This window comes from Mixophyes fleayi, chromosome 4 (genome assembly GCF_038048845.1).
Source record: "Mixophyes fleayi isolate aMixFle1 chromosome 4, aMixFle1.hap1, whole genome shotgun sequence".
NCBI classification, from domain to species: Eukaryota; Metazoa; Chordata; class Amphibia; order Anura; family Limnodynastidae; genus Mixophyes; species Mixophyes fleayi.
Genome location: NC_134405.1, coordinates 36997542 through 37009978, shown reverse-complemented (window position 1 = coordinate 37009978; position 12437 = coordinate 36997542). Strand labels below are relative to the sequence as shown.

Below are 12437 nucleotides of genomic sequence, written 5' to 3'. Positions count from 1 at the left end.
CGAGCCCTCTGGGAGAGCGGTAAGTGTCATACTGTGGGCTGTAGGTGATGTAATGCAGGATGTGTCACTATGCCCTTAATTTTAGATCTTAGGGGCCCCCCTGTCTTAAGTGCCCCGGGCCCCCCAAAGCCTTAATCCAGCTCTGATACGGAGGGGAGTGTTGTGTCCGGTTATACAGCACCGTGTGTATATGTGGCCCCATCATCTGGTTATGGGGCCCCTGATTGTCAGCAGTGCACATCTGGGGGGCTGTGTTAGGAAGTAGTTGGGTCTATAGTGTTTGCAGTGGATGTGATGTGTAGGAGGAGGGGGGAGCACTGACCAGAACTTATACACAAGATAACGGGAAGAGAGAGAGTGCAGAGGGGGAGAGAAAGCAGCAGAGACGCTGGATGGTGATCACAGCTGAGGGCTCCTGTACACAGCAGAACAAGTGACTGTGCCACACACAGACTGATGTTATTGTCTGTACAGCTGTATTCCTGCTCTGTATTCTTACTATTACACTCTTACTATAGTCACATCAGCAAAACAATAATACACTTAAGACTAATTGGAAATGTAAATGCTGCGCACTGCAATGGGTTCAGGAACTTATGTATGTATATGCAATAGGATTTTAAGAAAGAATATTACAAATCTTGACACTACTTGGCTTTGACTAATGATTTAGTCACAGTAATGAAGTGATAAATGCAACTGAGAAAGGGGCATGTGGCAAAGTTGGTGAGAAGTGTGGTCAGGGGAATATACTGATGTATAAGCTGGTGGGCAGGAGCAGGGTATGTGAGGGACAAGCTGGAGGGTGGGCAGGAGCAGGGTATGTGAGGGACAAGCTGGAGGGTGGGCAGGAGCAGGGTATGTGAGGGACAAGCTGGAGGGTGGGCAGGAGCAGGGTATGTGAGGGACAAGCTGGAGTGTGGGCAGGAGCAGGGTATGTGAGGGACAAGCTGGAGTGTGGGCAGGAGTAGGGTATGTGAGGGAAAAGCTGGAGGGTGGGCAGGAGCAGGGTATGTGAGGGACAAGCTGGAGTGTGGGCAGGAGCAGGGTATGTGAGGGACAAGCTAGAGAGTGGGCAGGAGCAGAGTATGTGAGGAACAAGCTGGAGGGTGGACAGGAGCAGGGTATGTGAGGGACAAGCTGGAGGGTGGGCAGGAGCAGGGTATGTGAGGGACAAGCTGGAGGGTGGGCAGGAGCAGGGTATGTGAGGGACAAGCTGGAGGGTGGGCAGGAGCAGGGTATGTGAGGGACAAGCTGGAGTGTGGGCAGGAGCAGGGTATGTGAGGGACAAGCTAGAGAGTGGGCAGGAGCAGAGTATGTGAGGAACAAGCTGGAGGGTGGACAGGAGCAGGGTATGTGAGGGACAAGCTGGAGGGTGGGCAGGAGCAGGGTATGTGAGGGACAAGCTGGAGGGTGGACAGGAGCAGGGTATGTGAGGGACAAGCTGGAGGGTGGGCAGGAGCAGGGTATGTGAGGGACAAGCTGGAGGGTGGGCAGGAGCAGGGTATGTGAGGGACAAGCTGGAGGGTGGGCAGGAGCAGGGTATGTGAGGGACAAGCTGGAGAGTGGGCAGGAGCAGGGTATGTGAGGGACAAGCTGGAGGGTGGGCAGGAGCAGGGTATGTGAGGGACAAGCTGGAGGGTGGGCAGGAGCAGGGTATGTGAGGGACAAGCTGGAGGGTGGGCAGGAGCAGGGTATGTGAGGGACAAGCTGGAGGGTGGGCAGGAGCAGGGTATGTGAGGGACAAGCTGGAGGGTGGGCAGGAGCAGGGTATGTGAGGGACAAGCTGGAGGGTGGGCAGGAGCAGGGTATGTGAGGGACAAGCTGGAGGGTGGGCAGGAGCAGGGTATGTGAGGGACAAGCTGGAGGGTGGGCAGGAGCAGGGTATGTGAGGGACATGCTGGAGGGTGGGCAGGAGCAGGGTATGTGAGGGACATGATGGAGGGTGGGCAGGAGCAGGGTATGTGAGGGACAAGCTGGAGGGTGGGCAGGAGCAGGGTATGTGAGGGACAAGCTGGAGGGTGGGCAGGAGCAGGGTATGTGAGGGACAAGCTGGAGGGTGGGCAGGAGCAGGGTATGTGAGGGACAAGCTGGAGGGTGGGCAGGAGCAGGGTATGTGAGGGACATGATGGAGGGTGGGCAGGAGCAGGGTATGTGAGGGACAAGCTGGAGGGTGCCCAGGAGGGGCCATGTGATGGGGGCAGGATAGTGCCATGTGATGGAGACACGTGGGGGGGGGGGGGCTGTGAGGAACAAGCTGCTGGGGGGCATTAGACCAGCATGTGAGAGAGGGGGGTGAGCTGTAGGATTAGCAGGAAGCACATGTGGTGCAGATGCAGGAGAGAGGCAGATAATAGACAAGATGGGGGTAGAGAGGGGGCAGAATATGAGGGATAAGCAGGTGATCTGGGGGAGGTGATATGTGAGGATAAGGTTGGTGGATGACCAGGATGAAGCTGTTACTCTAAGCTGTACAGCAGCCGACAAACCGCTGTATCATGTGACTTCAATGGTCATGTGACCCGATGACGTCAGGATCCCATATCTGAGATCCTAAAGTACAATCCCCTCTCCCGTCACGTGTCCCCGCCCAGTTCCCTCCCCCGTCACGTGATCTCCCGGCCACAGACAAGACGCAGCTGGGAGAAGCCGGTAATTATACGGGGGGGAGTGTTGTGTCCGGTTATACAGCACCATGTGTATATGTGGCCCCATCATCTGGTTATGGGGCCCCTGATTGTCAGCAGTGCACGTCTGGGGGGCTGTGTTAGGAAGTAGTTGGGTCTATAGTGTTTGCAGTGGATGTGATGTGTAGGAGGAGGGGGGAGCACTGACCAGGAACTTATACACAAGATAACGGGGAAGAGAGAGAGTGCAGAGGGGGAGAGAAAGCAGCAGAGACGCTGGATGGTGATCACAGCTGAGGGCTCCTGTACACAGCAGAACAAGTGATTGTGTCACACACAGACTGATATTATTGTCTGTACAGCTGTATTCCTGCTCTGTATTCTTATTATTACACTCTTACTATAGTCACCTCTATCAGTGCTCTCCCCAAGTCCTACAGTCACCGGGTCACATGGTTAGGGATGGGGTCATACAGTCACTGGGTCACATGGTTAGGGATGGGGTCATACAGTCATCGGGTCACATGGTTAGGGATGGGGTCATACAGTCACCGGGTCACATGGTTAGGGATGGGTCATACAGTCACCGGGTCACGTGGTTAGGGATGGGGTCATACAGTCACCGGGTCACATGGTTAGGGATGGGGTCATACAGTCACCGGGTCACATGGTTAGGGATGGGGTCATACAGTCACCGGGTCACATGGTTAGGGATGGGGTCATACAGTCACCGGGTCACATGGTTAGGGATGGGGTCATACAGTCACCGGGTCACATGGTTAGGGATGGGGTCATACAGTCACCGGGTCACACGGTTAGGGATGGGGTCATACAGTCAGTGGGTCACACGGTTAGGGATGGGGTCATACAGTCACTGGGTCACATGGTTAGGGATGGGGTCATACAGTCACCGGGTCACATGGTTAGGGATGGGGTCATACAGTCAACGGGTCACACGGTTAGGGATGGGGTCATACAGTCACCGGGTCACATGGTTAGGGATGGGGTCATACAGTCACCGGGTCACATGGTTAGGGATGGGGTCATACAGTCACCGGGTCACATGGTTAGGGATGGGGTCATACAGTCACCGGGTCACACGGTTAGGGATGGGGTCATACAGTCACCGGGTCACACGGTTAGGGATGAGGTCATACAGTCACCGAGTCACACGGTTAGGGATGGGGTCATACAGTCACGGGGTCACATGGTTAGGGATGGGGTCATACAGTCACTGGGTCACACGGTTAGGGATGGGGTCATACAGTCACCGGGTCACATGGTTAGGGATGGGGTCATACAGTCACCGGGTCACATGGTTAGGGATGGGGTCATACAGTCACCTGGTCACATGGTTAGGGATGGGGTCATACAGTCACTGGGTCACACGGTTAGGGATGGGGTCATACAGTCACCGGGTCACACGGTTAGGGATGGGGGTCATACAGTCACTGGGTCACATGGTTAGGGATGGGGTCATACAGTCACCGGGTCACATGGTTAGGGATGGGGTCATACAGTCACCGGGTCACATGGTTAGGGATGGGGTCATACAGTCACCGGGTCACATGGTTAGGGATGGGGTCATACAGTCACCGGGTCACATGGTTAGGGATGGGGTCATACAGTCACCGGGTCACATGGTTAGGGATGGGGTCATACAGTCACCGGGTCACATGGTTAGGGATGGGGTCATACAGTCACCGGGTCACACGGTTAGGGATGGGTTCATACAGTCACTGGGTCACACGGTTAGGGATGGGGTCATACAGTCACTGGGTCACACGGTTAGGGATGGGGTCATACAGTCACCGGGTCACACGGTTAGGGATGGGGTCATACAGTCACCGGGTCACACGGTTAGGGATGGGGTCATACAGTCATCGGGTCACACGGTTAGGGATGGGGTCATACAGTCACCGGGTCACACGGTTAGGGATGGGGTCATACAGTCACCGGGTCACACGGTTAGGGATGTGGTCATACAGTCACCGGGTCAAATGGTTAGGGATGGGGTCATACAGTCACCGGGTCACACGGTTAGGGATGGGGGTCATACAGTCACCGGGTCACATGGTTATGGATGGGGTCATACAGTCACTGGGTCACATGGTTTGGGATGGGGTCATACAGTCACTGGGTCACATGGTTAGGGAGGGGGTCATACAGTCACTGGGTCACATGGTTAGGGATGGGGTCATACAGTCACTGCGGTCAAACGGTTAGGGATGGGGTCATACAGTCACTGGGTCACATGGTTAGGGATGGGGTCATACAGTCACCGGGTCACACGGTTAGGGATGGGGTCATACAGTCACCGGTTCACATGGTTAGGGATGGGGGTCATACAGTCACCGGGTCACATGGTTATGGATGGGGTCATACAGTCACTGGGTCACACGGTTAGGGATGGGGTCATACAGTCACCGGGTCAAATGGTTAGGGATGGGGGTCATACAGTCACTGGTTCACATGGTTAGGGATGGGGGTCATACAGTCACTGGGTCACACGGTTAGGGATGGGGTCATACAGTCACTGCGGTCAAACGGTTAGGGATGGGGTCATACAGTCACCGAGTCACATGGTTAGGGATGGGGTCATACAGTCACCGGGTCACACGGTTAGGGATGGGGTCATACAGTCACCGGGTCACACGGTTAGGGATGGGGTCATACAGTCACCGGGTCACATGGTTAGGGATGGGGGTCATACAGTCACCGGGTCACATGGTTATGGATGGGGTCATACAGTCACTGGGTCACACGGTTAGGGATGGGGTCATACAGTCACTGCGGTCAAACGGTTAGGGATGGGGTCATACAGTCACTGGGTCACATGGTTAGGGATGGGGGTCATACAGTCACTGGGTCACACGGTTAGGGATGGGGTCATACAGTCACTGCGGTCAAACGGTTAGGGATGGGGTCATACAGTTACTGGGTCACATGGTTAGGGATGGGGGTCATACAGTCACTGCGGTCAAATGGTTAGGGATGGGGTCATACAGTCACTGCTGTCAAACGGTTAGGGATGTGGTCATACAGTCACTGGGTCACACGGTTAGGGATAGGGTCATACAGTCACTGGGTCACACGGTTAGGGATGGGGTCGTACAGTCACTGGGTCAAACGGTTAGGGATGTGGTCGTACAGTCACTGGGTCACACGGTTAGGGATAGGGTCATACAGTCACCGGGTCACATGGTTAGGGATGGGGGTCATACAGTCACTGGGTCACACGGTTAGGGATGGGGTCGTACAGTCACTGGGTCACATGGTTAGGGATAGGGTCATACAGTCACTGGGTCACACGGTTAGGGATGGGGTCATACAGTCACTGGGTCACACGGTTAGGGATGGGGTCATACAGTCACTTGGTCACACGGTTAGGGATGGGGTCATACAGTCAGTGACAGAGGCATACAGAGGTTTTTTTTTTAGTGCCTGGAAAATTCCCCTCCAAGCCTGGGGCACTGTATAATTGAGGTGGCTGGACCCTGTGTAAACTGTCACTTCTATGTTTACTGTATCCCTGTATGATGTCACTGTGAGTTACACTGATTATATTCCTGTAAATTTTTAGGCACTGCTGTTGGGGGCAGAGCTGAATTGAAGCTTTATGCTGGTACTAGCAGCGCTTTGCTCACAATTGGCTAAGATTAAATTGTAATAATAATAAATCTGTTTTCTAATTTGGATTACATCACAGCGATCCAACAATTAATTATTTATCTTTAATAGGCTGCAAGAGGTTTGACCTTGTGGGATGGGAATATTTAAATGCGCTAAAGGGGTAGAGAGGGGCGTTTACACATTTGTACCTATTTAGTAAACATCCAAAATAGACATCTGTAATATAAACATCAACCTTATCTTTCCTCATTCTTATGATTAATTTGATCTATAAATCGAGGGGACAAGCATTAATCTAAATGAATTTAAGGGGTGGTTGTAGGTTTCACTTTTTTACTGTTTGTACCAAGCCAATTTTCTAGAGCATCTGCCAGCCCCCAAAACTAGTTGCAGATTGCTGTTACATGGGGTGTTTCCGTAGTCCGTGAAGTGGGCATTTTCTTTATATCGCATTAGGGGGTGTTTACAACTAGTCCACCTCTGCACCATACCCCGCCCACTGATGGGTGATGATGTCACTACAAGCCTCCACAGCTGTGCAATGACATGTTTTGCACCATTTGGCAAGTTGCGTTGTCAAGTCCTTATTCCTGCCCCCTTCTCCTTTTTTTCTGGGAGAATGACAGTCTCTGGAGTCTGGGAGGAAAATCCTCCCGGACATTCCAGGTGTTGGCATGCTTGACAGAGATTAAACCATTAAAAATTAAAATGGGCAGGTGGACAATTGGCTTCTATATTTCTTTGGTTTTTATGTTTCTAAATATTAAGGCTTATTTATAAACATATACAGAAGTAGAAGTTGCTCAATCAATTTATAGGCTCATAGCAGGTGCTTGAAAGGGTGGGGTTATCCTAAAAGGAACACAAGCAAAAAGATCCCCCAGCACACTGCTATAGGCAGCAAAATACTTGCCATTTCTACTGTAGATAAAATTTCAAAACTCTTAGTTGCACCCATTGGCAAACGTTTGTTAAAGCCACCCGCTACTCCATGGCACTTTTGCAAATAGGATGGTCCTAACTCTAAACTATGAGAGTCCCATATATTTGGGCCATACATATGAGTTTTTAAATTGAGAGCTAACTTACCGAGGAGAAACCCCAAAAGCCTCCAAACAGCAATCCAATGCCGGCACTCCCCCTCAGCTACTGACACCAACATGCCTCTCAGACAAATACAGAAGTGGAAGTTGCTCAATCAATTTATAGGCACATAGCAGGTGCTAGAAAGGGTGGGGTTATCCTAAAAGGAACAAACACACAGACAGATCCCACAGCACACTGCTATAGCTAGTAAAAGACCTGCCATTTCTACTGTAGATGAAAATGCAAAAGTCTTAGGGGCATATTCAATTCCGATCCGATCGTTACTGCGGAAAATGCGCACTACTGCCGGTAATACGGTATCGCAATAACGCGGATTTTCGTACGCAGCCCTATGGGCTGCGAACGAAAATCCACGTTATTACGGTACGCGGATTAGGTTCACGCCAGTTCTGGCGCGATCCCGCGAATCGGGATCGGAATTGAATATGCCCCTTAGTTTCACACATTTGCAAATGTATGTTATTTATAAACATGCAAGAGTTCTGTAGAATGTTCATTTTGTGATTTCATGTGCCTACTTTTCTACAGATCACTATATTGGGGCTAACCTAAGCTATCTACCCATGCTAACCAGCTAAGAGTGTACCTGGACTTGTCTCTCCACTATATCCGCACAACCGGGCTGTGCTCCAGTCTTATTCACAGTGCTGCTTATGTGGGTAAGTATGTCACACCCGTTCAAATACCTGAATGAAAAATACTATGTTTATTTTTCACATTTCACTATAAGAGCTATTGTATTTGTACTGAATAATGGATTAATTGTACAGTAATACGGATGAAAATCATATAAAAGGAAAGCAATATAGTATAATATACTCAACAAGCCAATCCCTGCTGTCGCTGAGCCAGAGGTATTCTGAAAAATCTCTGATAAATTGTCCTACTACCGGCAAGGCAGTGGTTCAGCCCAGATGTCAACCTGTTAACGGCAAGCATCAACGCAAAGACCAATAGAGTTCATGAATGGTAGATGAGTACACTTACTGGGTAATTGGGGAACTAGCCACCTTTTCTACCCCCGATAGGTAACCTTTATCTTCCAGAATGTGTTACAATTTCTTCAGTTTCCCAAGCATGCTGCCTTAGTGTCACACTTGTCTCTGCCACTGTTTTATTTGTTTCATAGTCCTGTCTCCTCCACCTTACCCTAGTCCTGCCTATATTACCCACATTACAACAGTCCCAACCTCCACTCTGAACCACACTCACTCCACTAGTTACATCTGTGCCCTCTTCCAATTAGAGTGCAAGCTCTCAAGAGCGGTGCCCTTCCTACCCTTTGTTTTCATGTCATTTATTTTTACTACCTTGTGTGCCCTTGTTTTATATAGATCCTATTTTCCCGATTGTCCGCCTCTGCGAAGCTCTGCGGGCATGGTACTTTATGGGAAGGGCTGGTAACAAGTGCATTTGAGGCAAAGGTGCGCTACAGAGAGCGGACACCTCAGGGTGGCTTGAGCTCTTTTAGGGATAACTGTACATTATTTATACATTTGTACAGCAGTTATACAATATTCACATGACAACATTTAAGAACTACAGGTAAAATGCCATATGCATTCCTCCCAATAAGCTTAACCTTTATTATTCAATGGCCTTCAACCTAATTTCCTCTCTCCATCACCAATATTGCATATTTTCCCTTGAAATCGGTCCCTCTTCCCTGGAACCCTCTAACGCAGTGGTTCCCAAACTTTTGCAGTTCACGGCACCCTTAGAGTCTCCAAATTTTTTCAAGGCACCCCTCCAAAATAATTACTGAGCAGTCCTGTTTTAGAAGTAGTTGGGTCAAAAAATTGTAATAAGTATTTAGGTCACGACAAAAATACTTATTTAGTTGTATGCAAAAATGCCCCTCTGCATCCAGACACTCTGCCCCCTCTGCATCCAGACACTCTGCCCCCTCTGCATCCAGGCACTATGCCCCCTCTGCATCCAGGCACCCTGCCCTCTCTGCATCCAGGCACCCTGCCCCCTCTGTCACGCTGTCCCCCCTCCTCTGCCCTCTGTAACGCTGTCCCCCCTCCTCTGCCCTCTGTCACGCTGTCCCCCCTCCTCTGCTCTCTGTCACGCTGCCCCCTCTGCCCTCTGTCACGCTGTCCCCCTCCTCTGCCCTCTGTCACGCTGTCCCCCTCCTCTGCCCTCTGTCACGCTGTCCCCCTCCTCTGCCCTCTGTCACGCTGTCCCCCTCCTCTGCCCTCTGTCACGCTGTCCCCCTCCTCTGCCCTCTGTCACGCTGTCCCCCTCCTCTGCCCTCTGTCACGCTGTCCCCCTCCTCTGCCCTCTGCCACGCTGTTCCCCTCCTCTACCCCCAGGCACGCTGCCCCCTCTGCAGCCCTCTGTCACGCTGCCCCATCTGCAGCCCTCTGTCACTCTGCCCCCCTCTGCTGCCCGCTGCCCCCCTCTGCTGTCACACTGTCCCCCTCTGCTGTCACCCTGTCCCCCTCTGCTGTCACCCTGTCCCCCTCTGCTGCCACACTGTCCCCCTCCGCTGCCCGCTGTCCTTCTCCGCTGTCACACTGTCCCCCTCTGCTGCCTGCTGTCCCCGCCCGCTGTCACACTGTCCCCCTCCGCTGCCACCTGTCACCCTGTCCCCCTCCGCTGTCACACTGTCCCCCTCTGCTGTCACCCTGTCCCCCTCTGCTGCCACACTGTCCCCCTCCGCTGCCCGCTGTCCTTCTCCGCTGTCACACTGTCCCCCTCTGCTGCCTGCTGTCCTTCTCCGCTGTCACACTGTCCCCCTCCGCTGCCCGCTGTCCTTCTCCGCTGTCACACTGTCCCCCTCTGCTGCCTGCTGTCCCCGCCCGCTGTCACACTGTCCCCCTCTGCTGCCACCTGTCCCCCTCCGCTGCCACCTGTCCCCCTCCGCTGTCACCCTGTCCCCCTCCGCTGTCACCCTGTCCCCTTCCGCTGCCACCTGTCACCCTGTCCCCCTCCGCTGCCACCTGTCACCCTGTCCCCCTCCGCTGTCACCCTGTCCCCCTCCGCTGTCACCCTGTCCCCCTCCGCTGCCACCTGTCACCCTGTCCCCCTCCGCTGTCACCCTGTCCCCCTCCGCTGTCCACTGTCCCCCTCCGCTGTCCACTGTCCCCCTCCGCTGTCCACTGTCCCCATCCGCTGTCACCCTGTCCCCCTCCGCTGTCACCCTGTCCCCCTCCGCTGCCACACTGTCCCCCTCCGGTGCCACCATCCTTTTCACTCTGCCCCACGCCAGACATAAAAAAAGAGAAGACAGAAACTTACCAATCAGCGCGGCGCCGGGACCCAGCAGCCTCTTCTCTCCTGCAGCTGTCACTGAATATAGATGTCAGTGACAGCTGCTGCGGGAGAGAGGAGGCTGCTGGGTCCAGGCGCCGCGCTGATTGGTAAGTTTCTGTCTTCTCTTTTTTTTATGTCTGGCTCGCGGCACCCCAGTGACAGCGCCGCGGCACCCCTGGGAGCCGCAGCGCACACTTTGGGAACCGCCGCTCTAACCTATCTATACCCCTTCTGCTGCCTGATCTATAAATTGTGCTCTGAAATCCCTTTTACTGCTGAGAATGGGGAATTTACCCGCTGGGACTGGTAAATGGCATAGGGAGAGAAACTGAGAACAGGAGAGAGACTGAGCAGAAAATAAGATAGAATATTCCACGGAAGGTGGAAAATTACAATAGTAGATACAGATCATGTGGTTCTACGTTCATTTTACTCTCTCTGACCCACCAGTCCCCCTGGCTCCCTCTTACCTGGGACCCTGTCATTCCCCCCCCCCCCCCCACCCCGCATCCTGTCCCCTGGTACTCTACCCTCTCTCCTGGCACAATTTCCCGGTATCCTGTCCCATGGAACCCTTCCATCTGCCCTACAAATCTAATCTCATGCGGTTGAATGAGGGGGAAAGAGGGAAATCAACACCCTAAGCACCAATTAGCCACAACATTAAAACCATCTGCCTAATATTGTGTAGGTTCCCTTCTTCCATTGCTCCATCCAATTCTGGTGCTCATGTGCTTATTGTAGGCACATTGGGCGGTGGACAGGGGTCAGCATGGGCACTATGACCGGTCTGCGGCTATGCAGCAACCTTTTATGCACTGTGTGTTCTGACACCTTTCTATCAGAGCCAGCATTAACTTTTTCAGCAATTTGTGCTACAGTAGCTCTTCTGTGGGATTGGACCAGACGGGCTAGCCTGCACTCCCCATGCGCATCATTGAGCCTTGGACACCCATGACCCTGTCGCCGGCTCACCAGTTCTCCTTCCTTGGGCCACTTTTGGAAGGTACTGACTCCTACGTACCAAGAACACCCTGCAAGACCTGCCGTTTTGGAGGTGCTCTGACCCAGTAGTCTAGTCATCACAATTTAGCACTTGTCAAAGTCGCTCAGATCCTTATGCTTGCCCACTTTTCGTGCTTCCAACACAACAAGTTTAACAACTGACAGTTCACATGTTGCCTATTATATCCCACACCTTGACAGGTGCCATTGTAACAAGATAATCAAGGTTGTTCACGTCACTGGTCAGTGGTTTTATTATTATGTCTGATCCTTGTATGTAAAGCTTATTTTCAATCTTGGCAGGGTCACTTTCATGTAGCCTAACCATTAATCATGCAACACAGATACTTCCCTCTTCTTCTGGTCCATTACCTGACAGCTGCTGGTGTCAGCAGGAGGTATGGGGGAGAGAGGAGAGTATCACTGTAACAATATGTACAATATGGAGTTTGGGTTAATTGGGTTTGTGATGTTGTGAAGTGTTTACATAAATGGTGATAATAGCATTTACATTATAAGGGACCTCCACCTTCAGAGAATACAATCTTCCAGACAGACTTCTCTATTTCTGCTCTTCTGAGATATGACGAGATCTTATATGTAGATACAGTTATATCCAATTCACAATCCTGATCCTATCTGTTGTGTTCAAGGACAATGGGAAACACATCTGTCTGTAAAGGTGAAGAGTAAGCAGAAGCATAACTGGAGGGATCAGTGTGTGTTCTTTCCATATCAGGTCCCAATAATGGGTAGATATGTCAGTGTTACCTTATGTATGTGTGTGCATAGTTCCTATCTACC

The 12437-nt window shown here is 51.9% G+C and overlaps 1 pseudogene; it reads left to right on the top strand.

Annotated features, from left to right (window-relative positions):
* Window positions 1-2538: 2538 nt before the first annotated feature.
* The window catches only part of LOC142151193 (uncharacterized), a 227882-nt pseudogene continuing 217983 nt past the window's right edge, over window positions 2539-12437 (top strand).